The sequence below is a fragment of the Marmota flaviventris genome, chromosome 4, assembly GCF_047511675.1.
Source record: "Marmota flaviventris isolate mMarFla1 chromosome 4, mMarFla1.hap1, whole genome shotgun sequence".
NCBI lineage: Eukaryota > Metazoa > Chordata > Mammalia > Rodentia > Sciuridae > Marmota > Marmota flaviventris.
The window spans coordinates 86481565-86496520 of NC_092501.1; positions in this window are offsets into that span (position 1 = coordinate 86481565).

Sequence of the window (14956 nt, forward strand, 5' to 3'; positions counted from 1 at the left end):
GAATGCCCACACTGTGCCAGGTTCTGTCTTTACACACATTGTCTTTAAACTTGGGAAGGATCCTGCACAGTGGACATTATTCTTCCAACTTCACAGACAACAGAAACTAAGGGTCATAAAGGCTGGCCCACCTGCCTGGTTGATGCAGAGAAGCAGGTCATTGTACTTAACTCTAACACTTTCCAAGCAAGTAATTTTTTTTTCACAAACCTTCCCCCTAAGAAAACGTTTAAAGTAGATGAAAAAATATCAGCCCTTTCCATGATGTAGAAGCAGAAATAATAGGAAATTAGTTGTAATATCTCTTTCTTACACATTTCTCAAGTGAAATATGTTTTCCACCAACATATCAACTTTATGGAAAAGGGCAGAAATATCATTGCAATGGATATTTTGGAGTTGATGGTTCATTTTTCCTATGGACAACCACTGGCAACTATATGCAGATGAATAAGGGGCAATTATATATTATCTCCATCAGCCAAAAGAATTGATCCAAAATATGTTCATTCACCTGCAGAAAGGAAATCACTTTCAAGTATCTCAAATAATACCCTCTCCCACCTATAAGGAAGATGCAGCCCTAGTTGTTTAAACTAAACTTTTCACTTTTACACTCATTGCATTACCATCTTGCAAAACTCAGAAGACTCTTTACCTAAAAAACAAACAAATCAAATTTGACATCTTCTTCTAAAGCCCTACTTGTTCCTTGCATTTTGATGCCTCCAAGGTCTGAGTAATGAAACAGAGAGGTCAAGCGATATCACCCCAAGAGCAATGACCTATTGGAAAACAGGAAGTGAAAACAAACTCAGTTGCAGTGGAGAGAGCACCAAAGAGGAGCTAGCAGCCCTGAAGGGCCAGGCTCAGGCTCCGGGTTCATCTCTACATTGTCTCTGATTTCAGCACCTTGCCATCTGATCCTCCTGGCTGATTCGGATGGATTTCCCAGGATGAGAGAACTCACACTTCATTCCAGTGCCTGAGGACACCCCAGTGACTGATTTATGGGGGTGGTTGTCAGAAAGACAAACAGTTACTTGACATGGCCCAAGTAGCAGTGATTTGCACCATAGTTGTTGGTGACCTCCGAAATGGAGAAAGAGCAGGAAATTTCCTCACTTGATGTCAGGCCAGGGAACAGCAGTTCTAAAAGAGGCAAGTCACTTTGTTCTTTCCCTTCAATTTACCTGAGGGGAGGAGGCACAAAACTCAGAGGGATTAGCGCTGGGAGGCATCTTTCCTTATTTTTCTAGACCTTATCTCCTGTTTTCTTTGCCATTTTCTGAAGACATTTTGTTTCTTTTACTAGAACAAGCCTGTTGGTCCCTTTTCAAACCTAAGAGAAAATATCGTCACCTGCAACTTCTTGAGTTTGCCACCTTTCTTACCTCCAAATACCCACCTGCCCACAAACAAGAAATGGTCACCTAAATTATGCACTGTTTGAAAGGCACATGTCCTAAATGTAAACAGAGTTTATAATTACTTACCAAAATAATGTAGCAGGTCTGTAAAGAATCTGAATCTAAGAAAACACATTGAGAGAGTATGAGCAAAATGATGCTTCTAATAACTGTCTTTAAAAAAATATTAAAAACCTGCATTTAGAGAAAAATCTTGTGACAAGGAGGTTCATTGGAGTCAGTTCCTCATATCTTCAGAGCCTGAAAGAATCCTGAGAAGATGAAGTGAAGATGTATAAAACCAATCATAATAGAAATGCAAAGGAGGAAAATATTTCTAAAGCCCAGGAAAAATAAAATTTAAACAGAAATTGCTTTAAAAGAAAACAAATCCACAATGTGTATTTTATCTGCATAATGAATAATTTTAGTGTGGTCAACAGTCTCCAAACATGACTAATTTAGAAAAACAGGAATGATTCTGAGCAAAGATGAATAAGAACGTATTTCTTTTTTTTTTTTTATTGGAACCACCCATTGCTGTATGTGAATGCCTGGTGACTAAACCTCTTTACTCAGTTTTGACTCAGTTTGCTGCTGGGTTGAGAGAGAGCAGATTCTGACACACTGCTGATGGTGTGCCAAGCTGCCTGCTGACCCCTATGTACCAATTCACCCTGAAAATGCCCATGTCCTAGGGTGGAAGGATGGTTCCCCAAAATGAAGAGGAAAGGGAAGGAGTATTCTGAGGCTTAGGGAATGAAAGCGTGGAAGGTGTGCAGGCTGGAAAGGTAAGGTGTGTTTGGGAACCTTAAATAGATCAGGCTCTTGGAGAAAATGAATGAAAGCTAAGTCTGGAAATGTGCTTAGTGGTTAGATTTTTAGGGCTTTTAATTAATATTTGTGCAGGGGTGGCCTAGCTCGATGTTAGGAAGGTACTGAAGACCAGAAGTTTTCTAGAATCCATATGATAAATGAGGACATTTAAGTCTCTAGTTTCCTCACTGTCAGCAATTAGAAAGTTATTGTTATCATCGTGGCTGTGCCTAAGATTGCCTATCATTAGAAAACCAACAACTTTTATCCATACCTCATTCTGTACCCGCAAGATGTGAGGGAAATGGAGAGAGGAAACTTCCATTTTTTATTTAATCACACAACATGTTTCTGAGCATCCACCACGCAGCCAGTGCCATGATAGTTGGAAAAGAATAGGCAAGAACCCAGCCCAGCTTCTGCCCTTAGGAGCTCTTCAGGGCCGTCAAAGGCAGGAGCATTGAGATGGGTCAGTGCAGGTGACATGGATGCACACTAAGTCTCCAAGTCAGCCTCAACTAGGAAAGATTTCCTCATGGCCACGGATAGATCCTTACCCATGTCAGTGTACATCAGAGCTAATCCACAACATCAAGATGATCAGGCATGCACAGCTGAACTGTCCCTGCTGACTATAAGAGCAAGAGGGGGGAAAATCCTACAAAACTCACAGATCTAGCAATCATATCTAAGAAATGAAACAAATTATTTTGTGTGTATGCATGTGAAATAAATGAATCCCAGAGAAAAGATGCCTAATATTTTGCTGAGTTTTGTTTTCATTTGTTTTGTTGACTAATGAATAAAGTATTCTGAATATTAAAAATACTAAATAACTGCTTACATTAAGTAAGTGTGCAGATAAATACTTCTGGAAGAGACAGAGAAAGTTAGTTGAATCAAAGATCTCATGAGAATAATACGATTTTTTTTTTTTTGCTCCTGGACTGAGTTTAGAGTATTATAAATAACTCAAAAGAAAGATTTTTTTAAAAGATGTTTGTCTGGGTCACTAAATGTTAATACCTACAGCATATAAGAAAATGTCTTGCCTCAATTTTAAGTAATTATGCTGCATTTACCTCCTATGTCTACTATCTCATTAAGCCTGCGTGAAATGCATAATTACCATGCAGGTGAGCTGGCTTTACCAGTGTATGCATGAAAGTCTCACATCAATTCCCTGTGAGGTCCCCCAGGGCAGAACCAAGACATATTCATCTTGCACACACCACTCTCAACCCTATCCCTGCAACAAGGCATGCATTCCACAAAGGATCTCCAAATCAGTCATGGAGAAGCATCCTAATTATGTCAACTTCAGCTTTGTCTTGGGTAGGGAAAGTAGGTATCTACTGGGCACCATTTTTTCTGGACAATGCTCTCAGTCAAACACCACTCTCTCTCCCTAGGATCACTTAATCAGACACCAGTGTCTTCCCACTGATTCCCACTTAACTAATATTCCAGCATGACATTCCAGTTAGTCAAATGAGGTTAGTCCTAACCTCATATTAAAATAAAATCCAGATTTACTTACACACCATGGATAATCTTTTCTTTTCACAGTTTGAGAATGGCCTGTAATAATAATGCTCTGGGTGAGAAAGCACATTAACTTGACACCAAGTATGACAGAAGGGAGAGTGTGGAGATCGTCTCCTATATGCAAGGCTTCTCGAAACAGAAGGTGTGGCCACCGAGAACATATTAGCAGGTACCCAACAATTGTCACTGGTCATGGCAACAGGAAGAAGGAAGCAGGAAAAGAGAAGAGAGACTACACAAAAGGTGACTTTGGGCTATGCTACATGCATCCCAGACCATATTTCATCACAAGGTTGTGGGTTGCAGCATCACAGGCAAGTGCCACACACCATCAGACGTCACTGCCTTCTTAAGTTATTCCTTCCAGAAATGACTTCATAGGCAGCCGCACTGATGTGAAAGGATTCCACATTAATTCCTGTGATATGTAAGGCATGGCTACTATCAGACAAGCATGAGCACAGGACCCTTTGGTCTAGTCCTACCACACACACCACACCATGTGAACATGAACACCCTCTATTGTTTGTGGAAAATTTCAAAATAGAGTCATGTATCACTTAACAAATGGGGCCTGTCCTGAGAAATGCATTCTTGTTAAGTGATTTTCATCATTGTGCTAACATCCATCAGAGACTGTAAAAAAGACAGCTACAATGTCACTAGGTGATCCAGTCCTGTGGGAATATAATGGCATATATGATCCACTGTTGAAAGAAACTTTATGCGGTACATAACTGTATTCTCCTTCCTCTCTGCTATGTTGTCCCTTCCTGACGGATGAATGGGAAAAGCCAGCTCAGATCCTGCAGGTCAGACTTCAAAATGCTCTTAACCTTGAGGAGGTCCTGCCCTCTGCCTCCTCCACCTCCTGCTTCACGTTATTCACATGTCTTGTCTCTTTTCATTTCCATACTGTCCATTCCTAAATGGGCACCCTGACATGTCTGAATAACCATTCCTTTAAACACCCATGGAAAACACAGTTCTCTGGACATGGTTGAAACAATGTTGATGACTCAAACTGTGAAGAGGGCAATTCTATCTCAGATGCCATGCTTGGACTTTCTCCTACTCTGAACAACACCATGATAGGTTGTCGCTTGCATCTTCCTATTGTTTTATAATAATGCCAAGCCTGGAAGGAGAATTCTTTACTATACAGTGAATTTCCCCCAAAATATATCAACTTAAAACAGCAAAATTCATCATCTCAATGTCTCTGTGGGTCAGGAATCCAGGAGTGGCCTGTCTGGGTGGTTCTGCCTCAGGGTCCCAAACAAGATTGTGGTCAAGATGGCTACCAGTACTGTGGTCATAGAAAGGCTGGAGGTAGGGGGAATTCTGCATGGCTTGAGCAGAGCAGGTGTAGCGGGCAGAGGGTAGAAAAAATGTAGATTCTCCCCCAAATAATAAGACTTCTCAAGTGACAGATGCTGGTGTCGACTCTGTAGGCAGTGGGAGGCCCTTCTGGGAGTGGTGTTATGACTAAATCTGTTTTCTGTTTGCCATAATATAACACCTGAAACTAGATACTTTATAGAGAAAACAGGTTTATTTTGTCTTATAGTTTGTGAGGCTGGGAAGTTTACAATCAGGAGGCCACCTCTGGTGATGGCCACCTACTGCTTCAACTCATGGCAGAAAGCAGAAAGGCAAGCAGGTACATGTGAAAGAAGCTAAAATTCCCACAATTGCTTACCTTTCCCATGAGAAAGGCATTCACCATTCATGGGGACTCCAACCCCATGACTCAAACTCTCCTGCTAGGCCTCACCTCCCAATGCTGCCATCTTGAGAACCAAGCCTCCATATGAGTTTTGGTTGGGACAAACATAGTGTACCACCATACTACACCTAGAGAAATAAGTTACTGGAACTTGTGCAATTAAATTTGAACTTTTGAAATTTTAAATTAAATTAAATTGGACTGAGCTCCTACAGTAAGTTTCCACAGACCAAACCAAAATGGAATAACTCATGCTAAAGTTTCATTTCACCAAACCTAAACTAAGTTCTTCCCAAAAACGAGGGAAGAGATGATAGCCAAACCCCTAAATAGGCCAGTTTTAGCCAGCATGATGGGGAAGTCTTCTCTATTTTAACACTTACAAGGAAAGTAACCTGAGGCAACCTAATATGAACACCAAGCTGTTTAGCTTTGTGTATTATTCTACTTCCTTTCCTGTTCAAGTTATCCAATAAAATCCAATAGTTCCACCATGCCCAATGGAGCAACTCTTTAATCTTTAGATGCACTACTGCCCAATTTATGGATCACTAATAAAAACTAATTAGATCTTCAAACTCAAGTAGATGAAATTTTATCTCAACACACTGCAAAAACAGAGTGAAGGCAAGGTGTGGTTGATTAACTCACGATCCTCCTGTCTCAACTTCCCCAGCCGTGTAATCCCAGAGGCTGGGGAAGTTGAGACAGGAAGATTGTGAGTTCAAAGCCAGCCTCAGCAACTGTGAGATGCTAAGCAGCTCAGTGAGACCCTGTCTCTAAATAAAATACAAAAGAGGGCTGGGGATGTGCTCAGTGGTTGAGTGCCCCAGAGTTTAATGCCAGGTATACGCAGCCCCCTCCCCCACAAAAAGAGAGTGAAGTATGGATTAAGTGAGGAAATGGAGAAGAGGAACCATTCAGAGACTCTACCGAGGCCAGGGAGAGGAATGCTATGTATCCAAAGCAAGGCTGAGGAAGACAACACAAATCACTAGGAATCGGGATGGTTGGATGTTGTGGGTGGGGAGAGAGGACATAACTTTAACAAAATAGGCCTGATTTCACAAAACACCACAGAGGCCCATAAGATTTTTCAAGTACCTGGTCAAAGACATTGTTCCTGGAGATGAGGTTTTGAGTACTCCCCACCCCCTAAGAAAAGTGGCTGCAGGCACAAGTATCCTGCTCCTTAAAACCCCACCCCCCTGAAACCTTGTATGGGAGAAATCGAATCTTAGTCATCACTCAAATAATTTCTTAAGAATGTCCTTCTAAAAGTACATTTGTCTATGGGTGAAACAATTTAAAATTAGTAAAGTCAATATTTAATTTGGACCTACTTGGGAACTGTGGAATTTTCCATGGAGAATCAGAGCTGTCACCAGGTTATGGTGAATTGGAACAACAGTCCTGGTTACTGCATTTTGAGAAGACAGAACTGCTGGGCTCACAGAGTGATTTAGGGCAGGAAAGGCAATAGCTTCACCAGCCAATGCTTGAGCTAAGACCTTGGCTAGACAATCGTTCGACAAATGTCATCCCCATTGCCACCATTTTCCTCCTGATTTTACTAAATCCAGACTCTACCTTTCCATTCCCACCCAGCCCCAAGCTGCTCTTTTCCTCTATAAGATTAACTTCATTGCTCATGTTTCACTCTTTGTGCATACAAGAATATTTAGAGTATTAAAAAAAAAAAAAAAAAAAACAGTCTTATTTGACTGGTATTATATAGCCTTCCAGAAATGGCTTGGACCCTCTACTACCCTCTTGTGTCCAAGATGGCACTGCAAAGATTCATGGACCCTGGTGAGAAAGAGACCCGTCTGATGCCATCAAATTCCCAAAATGGAAGAACAAAAAGACCCTGTCACAGTTGACTCCTCTCCATCTAGTTGGTCTAGCTTGTCAACTCTTTGATCTTTTCCAGGAACCAACTTTAAGTTTCAATGATTTTCTCTAATATTTGTAATCATTCTCTTTATCTCCTCTGTAATCTTTGTTATTTTCTTCCCTTGGGGTTTGATTTGTTCCTCCTTCTCTATTTCCTTGAGTTGTACAGCTTGGTTACAAAATCAAGGTCTTTCTTCTTTCTCATGGATGTGTCACATTTATGGTCATCAATTTTTCTTTGAGCACTACTTTCACTGTTTTCCACAAATTTGAGCATGTTGTATTGGCTCTTTTCTTCAATCACAAAATATAACCACACTGCATTGGGAACCGCAGAAGGCACAAAGCAAGACAACTGGTCATCAAGTTTTGATTTTCCACTCCAGAGCAGGTATTGTACATTTACAGGTGTTTAATATTTGCAGATATTTTATTTTATATTTTCCAATCTACCTATAAACTGAGGATTTTGGTTACTACTCATGGTTTGGTCTGAAAAGAGTTATTTCCTGAGGACTTAAGATCTATGACATGTGAGAATAGGTTCATGTGAAGCATAGTATAGACTTGAATCCCCTGAGTTTGTAGATAATGTTTCTGGAATTGGAGAATATACTTTATAAAAACTAGTAAGATCTGGGTGGATTTCTGCATTCTATCACCCAGGGCTTCTCACTTCCAAATATTGTTATAGGGATCAAGCAGCCATAGCCATCATTCACGGCCACTTCTCCATGCCGCCCAGCTTTCACCATCAGCCAGTGAGGAAAACTGGCCACACTTCAGAGGACCATACATCAGCTTGCAGTCTGGGATCTGGATGACTTAGCAGGTGACCATGAGCCAGTGCTGAACAGAAGGGAGGGGGCTTTCCTAGGGAGACATAAAACTGATGTCCTGGACTTCTACAATTACAAAAGCTTCCTCACAGCTCAGTTCTGCCCAAGAAACTTCCCAGGTGACTTGAGTTGGATGTGAGTTTGTCCCTCACTTCCAGGCCTCAATTGTTTTGGAATGTTGCTATGCATTATTAAACAGCTGCCACATTTCGTCCAAGAGGTGGCTGCATTTCAATGGTGGGTGAAGTAATTCCTGTTTATATGTGCAGTTGCAAAGAGTATTGGAACCCTTTGGCATGAAAAGTATCTCATAATACATCATTAATTATTTCTAACAATAGTCAGAGAGGGATGAGGGCTCTCTTGCACATACAAACACTTTGAAAGGTGATAGGCAACCAGGAACAACTTCTGATGGGTTCTCTGCTTTTATCCAGTTGATTACAGCACAGCTGAGAATGTCACTTTAATGGTGAAACGAATCTTAAGGTAATTTCTTGGAATGCGTATCTGATGAGACAAGACCCCCCCTCAAAAAAAAAAAAAAAAAACTGAGGCTGAACAACCATCGACATATTTAGTTGCCTGATACAATGAGAATCAGCATGCTAGAAAAGAATTTGTCTTCCATTCAGGCAAGTCGCCATTGTGGTCATCAAGGGCTGGTAAATCCAAGTGATTGTGAAAATCAAGTTATTTCCTTCAGAACACTGGCCAAAAAATATTGCTTAAACTTGGCACCTTAGTACAAATCAAAAGTTATGTATTGCCTAATCACATAATCACATTTTGATAGCTCATTTCTTCCGAGGGGATGAAATTATTTCACAGGCAGAAGTCCCAGGTATTATTAAAATTGTTTTATGAAGGTGGGAAACCAAAGCAAGGAGAAATTGAGTCATTCATTTGGTATCTCAGCTGAGTCTCCATGAACCTATGAAAAGAGCTTCCTTGGTCTTCTTTCCATATGCTTGTCCCCTTAAAGTATTATACTCCTGGGCATAACAGCTCCTTACCTTCATTTTGAGTGAATTTTTAGGTTTATGAATTCAAAATTTCATTATGAAGTAACAAGAGGAAAAAAAGAAAAATAGAGCAAACTCTAACAAAAAAAATGGGCAAAATCACCCTCAGAAAACTAACTCTGAGGAATTTCTCTAGAAATAAATAGAGAATGACCTTACCAAAAGAAACACGTTTTTTAATATAGAGTAAGTTACTTGACATCCTAGTCAGTTCTAACTGTGCAAATGTCCTGACTTCCATTTTTCACGAATTCCTCATCAACAGTCATTTTCTTCAAAGCATAAATGTGCACACTCCTTTTAATAAAATTAAGAAGTGTACTTCTGATGTCCTTCAAAAGCAAAGGTAGACATCTGTTATTTTTAATTACCCATTATTGGTGGCTTACATTTGCATCCCCTTCACAAACATAACGAAAGGCATTAAGCACAACACATAAGCACAAGACTATTTTTTCATGCAATTAACAAATGGTTAGTTTGTCTATATCTGCTAAGCTTCTTTCTTATCACATTTCTGTATCTCTCACCCTCGCCCACAACTCTGAAAGCTGTAATTCGAGAGTTCTCAAACTGAACACTGGGTTCGCGCCAACATACAAACTGTATTTGCTTAGCAAACATCCAAGGGTGAATAATGTGTTGTCATTCCCTGACCTTACAAGAAGGTTGAATATGAAGTAACAACCTTAGTCACCATTCAGAGTGGCAGCTCTGAAGAAATTTATCCCCTGGCCAGGATCCTTTCCTTCCTCTTCCAAAAGGGAACAGCCTGGGTGGGTGGGTGCTCAGAAAGTATTGATGGCTTCATTCCCTGAACAAGCCAGGCAGCAAAGACCCAGGAAGATGACAGGGCTTGGAATACAGAAAACCAGGTTCAATTGCGAGCCTCACTGGCTCAGAAAAGCTGTCTGCTCAAGGGTTTGGCCTTCACTTTTGCAATGTTTGGTCTGTTAAAGGAAGAACAGATGCCTTTGAAGATTTTCTCGAAAAGTCTAGAATTCAAAGGCAACAGGAGAAAGTTTTTTTGTTCTCAAGTGGCAGAAGTTGGCTCCTTCGAGACAAGTCTATGTTCTGCCCGCCTCTTTTGGGGTTCCATCTACTCAGTTCCCACTAGTCATCTCTTGCCTGTACCTTTAAACCCACATTCTCCCTCTTTTGGAATTGTCTTTCCCAAACTCAGAGGACTCTGTTCTCTCTTCAGGACTCATTCAGCCACGACCCATACCATCCCTGACCATGGTGTCATAATGCGGGATGGGGGTCGGGGGCTCCCTTCCCCATGCTCTGGGCTCACAACTGTGGGTGCTCTGCCCAGTTGGCCCCAAGTCTTCCTCCTCCATGTCATGCAGCTGGTCCCGCTCTGCTAACCAGAGTAACAACAATGGCAACCATTTAGACCTGGTCACAACTTCTCTAAAGACAGGACACTACTATGAGCATACAAGACAAGGAAACTGAGGCAGAAAGTTAATTTGCCCAGGATTTCCAGGATCGATAAGTGACAGAACTGGGATTTGAATTCAGTAGTGCTCCTTAGAAGGCAAACTCATGACATCTACTCCTCTGATAGACTTTGGTGTATGTCTCTATGCTCCAAACACCACTGCCTGCAGCCCCTCAGAGGGCCTATATCACTTGGATGGCTCTCCTGACTCCACACCACCTAATCCTGCAGCCACCTACACCCCAGGCTGGCTCTACCCTTTTCAGATGACAAAGACTCACATGAAATCTTGCCTCCTCCAGTATCTTGCTCAAATATTCATTCAGTAATTATTTATTGAATGAATAAAGGCACAAAAAGAACATTAGTGTTCATATATTTATAGATGTGCTGTTGTGGGGTAGAGTGGGGGACAGGGACATCCTGAAGATAGTGTAAAATTGTCCAAAGAATTCGCAGCAGCCCTACATTAAGAACACGCGCACGTGTGTGTGTGTGTGTGTGTGTGTGTGTGTACGTAACTCTCTGAAAATACTAACATCTCTAAACGAAGCAGAAAAACAATCCCCACAACAAAATCATAAATATTCAAATTAATACTTTTTAGAAAAGAAATCAATAAGCTCAGAGAAACATTAATCCATGCAGTCTGTGCAGGGTGGGGGTTGTCACCTACCTTCACAAATGAAAACTCCATGTTCATAGACTGTAGCCCATGCAACTTAAATACACAGCTTCCAGAGTATTCATTTTTCCGTACCATGGTCCAATTGGCAGTTGTTATTTACACACAGGTATCTGTACACTTTAGTGACTTTGTGCGCCTTTGTTACTCTTCCCACCCCCCACCCTTCAGTTTGTGCAATAAGATGTGTTTTTCCTTTTTCAGGGAGCACTTTGTTCTTTCCTACAGTCAGTTGTATACCTCCCACTTCTGTTCCCCTCCCTCAAGTCCTCACTCAATCCAATGACATTTTTCAGAAGTTCTTGTCATGGAACAACAGCAACCTGGATTTATCTGTAATTCATTCTTTCAGTGTCATCTAATGCACACCTCCTCCACCTCCCTTGTGTAAAATCTATGCTTAAAGGCAGAGACAACTTTGTACATTATCATTATGATAGATTCCCTCCATTAAATCATTGCTAAATAGAATCAGCTCTTTCCAGAGGGAAAAACAAAGGCAATATTGAAAGTATTTATCTGGGTGGAGATTGTATAAAAGTAGATTGACAATGAATGCTTTATTGACAAAGCTGTGTGATGGGTGCACAAGGGCCCAGTTCTGTCTGTTCTCCCTTGATTTGCAATGCTTGAAAATTCTCCACCATCGGGCGAGAAATATGAAACCTAAACAATGATAACAAAAACCCATGTTAGAAAGCAAAAGGCAGAGACATCCCCTAAACACCTCTCTTACATTTGATTCAAAATGTTCCTGACTTATATCAGATTTAGGTGCTAGTACTGAAGGCTGTGTCTCTGGAGGATTTCCTTCCAACGTTGCGCTGTGAATGAAAGCTTGTAGTGCATGTTGTGAGCAGATGCAGAAGTCGACAGTGGCTGTTCTCCAAGCCAAGCAGCCAGAGACAGATGGCAGGCCAGAAAGTCCCCACAGCTGCTGTGAGAGAGCCTTGTTGGTGTAGTAGCTGCAACAAGGCTAACGAGAGAAAGTTAGCAGAGCCAGCGGGACTGTTCTCACCCTGCCATCTCAAGGCTGGTGGACCTCTCTGGAAAGACATGTGGTGCTGGGACCAAACTACTTCCTACAGATTTCAGTCTATGGACTGATTAATACACAGGACTCACTCAGAATAATGACCTCCATCTCTTTATAAGTCTCCTTCCAAATGCATTGCTCATTTTGGAAAAAAATAAGTTTGCAATTTACCAAAAATACTCTGTTTAGGTCAAAGGATCTACCTTGACCTCATTTCAAAAATGAGATTATTAATAATGAGACATAAAGAAGTTGAAGATAATGGATTTGTCAACACCTAGAATTAATACTCTATCCATGAGATAATTGTCACATGGTACATCAGGGACTTTAATGCTATTTTTTTGGAGGGGAGGGGTGGTTTGTTTGTTTGGTTGGTTGGTTGTCCATTCTTCCTACACAAACCAGGGCAAAGTTAAGAAATATAATAGCCATATCAGTCCATGTCATTTGGGAAGAAACTTAAAAAATCATCTCAGAGTCAGAATTGGCTTAATATACCCCTCAGCAGTGTGGATTAGTATTTTGCATACTTAGTGATGAAAAAGGTGTTTGTTTATATTGATACCAGAAATAAGGCAATGATAGCATTAGGCTTCATCTAGAATCATCCATTCAGCAACCAGGATGGCTGAAGCTGGTGTGAAAATATTTAAATACTTCTATACTGGCGAAGAAGTAGCCACTTACCTCGAGTGCTTCCCAGTTACCCTCACCACTGAGCCCTGATTCTGGGAACCCCAAGTCTCCAGCCAAGGGACCAAGGGCACTGTTTCTTGGAAACACATGACATGTGGTCTCTCCTGGAGGTCAGCCATCTCATGTCCCAGCACTTTGACTTATATCTATGCTAACTGGTTGGCAATTGGGGCCATACTGATTGATAAATGTTTTCCCTTTTAGTCTGGGTTATTCCTGAATTACTATCTTCACGGTAACTGGTTCCACACATGCAGGAGCATCAACACCTACCTCACAGGGCAAAAGTGATATCAAGGTAGATTTTTCAGGAAGGAAAAAGGGCCAAAAGGATATAATAAAGGAAATAAGAGTGATTATGGTATCTCCAGAAACTTCCTAAGGCACTTTCTCAATCTGATGGTGTACTCCATCAGATAAAAATGCTTCACCCCAATGTGAAAATTAAAAAGGCATAAGAAAGCAAAGTTGGCACAACTTCAAAATGTTAATGATATGTGCAGACAGGGTCCCATAAAGGGGCATGACACTCCTGAGGTCAAGTGCTGATAATCAGAGCAAGAATCAGAGGTCTGCTGTTTCAGAGGTTCATTCCAGCTGGATGAGGCAAGGGTAAAGAGCAGATAGCAAAGAAAAATGCAAGCAGATGAACCAAAATTCAGATTTTCAGATGCAGGTGGCAGCAGAGTATGGAAAGCTGAGCTAATGGTTACTCCACATTACCGTATGCACAGATTCCAAGGCAGAAATGGGTCTGAGCCCATTAAAGCAACTATGGAAATCATCACGACTGACAAGCAGTCAGGTAACATCTCTCATTTGAAGTGGCCAAGCCAAAGGCACCGTTTCTTGGAAACACATGACATGTGGTCTTCCCTGGAGGTCAGCCATCTCATGTCCCTCATCAGCAGTTGCACAGAGATGCTTTCTGAGTGTAAAGTTGACTGCAGAGACTTTCAGTCTCTTCTTTCCTTTCAAAGTGCGTAATTGAGACTGAACTCAGAGACGAGTGGTCCATTCAGTTGGTGCTCATAGTTGGTGCCTATTTTACCCCTAGGCAGCCTTTAGAATTAATTGGTGCATCTGAATTTCTGCCCAAAGTGTTGATAAGCAGTATACAGTCCTCCCTTTGTATTCAATAGGTACCTCGTCCAAGGACATAATCAATCATGGGTCAAAATATCAGAAAAAAATTGCATCTGTACTAAAACATGCAGACTTTTTTCTTGTCACGATTCCCTAAACAATAGAGTATAATGACTATTTTCACAGCATTTACATTGCATTAGTCATTATAACAAGTGATGACTTAAAGTATTCGGGAGGATGTGGGTAAGTTATATGCAAATAAATACTATTTTATATAAGAAACCTGAGTACCTGAAGATTTTGGCATCTGTAGATTTGAGATTTCAATATTTTTGTGCATCCTTAGAACCAATCCCCCATAGATAACAAACGATGACTGGATAGACAGAGAGAAGAGTTTTAAGAAGGTTCAAATTATGCACCATGGCCTATTAGTAGGCTACAAAATCAAATGAGTGCCTCATAGACAACATCTTTTCAATGGAGTATACTATAATGAAATAAAAAAATATTATGTTTAATAAGTTTCTCAAATGCACAGGTATTGGGGTTACTTCCATTAAGTACAAACTCTTAGTTTTAGTCTAAATCAAACATGTTTGAAAACAGATGCCACAGAGCCTCCTTCACAAAGCATTAGTGTATTAGTTGATGTGTCCAAATTTAGAAGTGGAATGATATCTTTAAAAATGAAAAAATGTAGTCTGCATTAAAAATTCAAATATGTAAAAGAGGAAT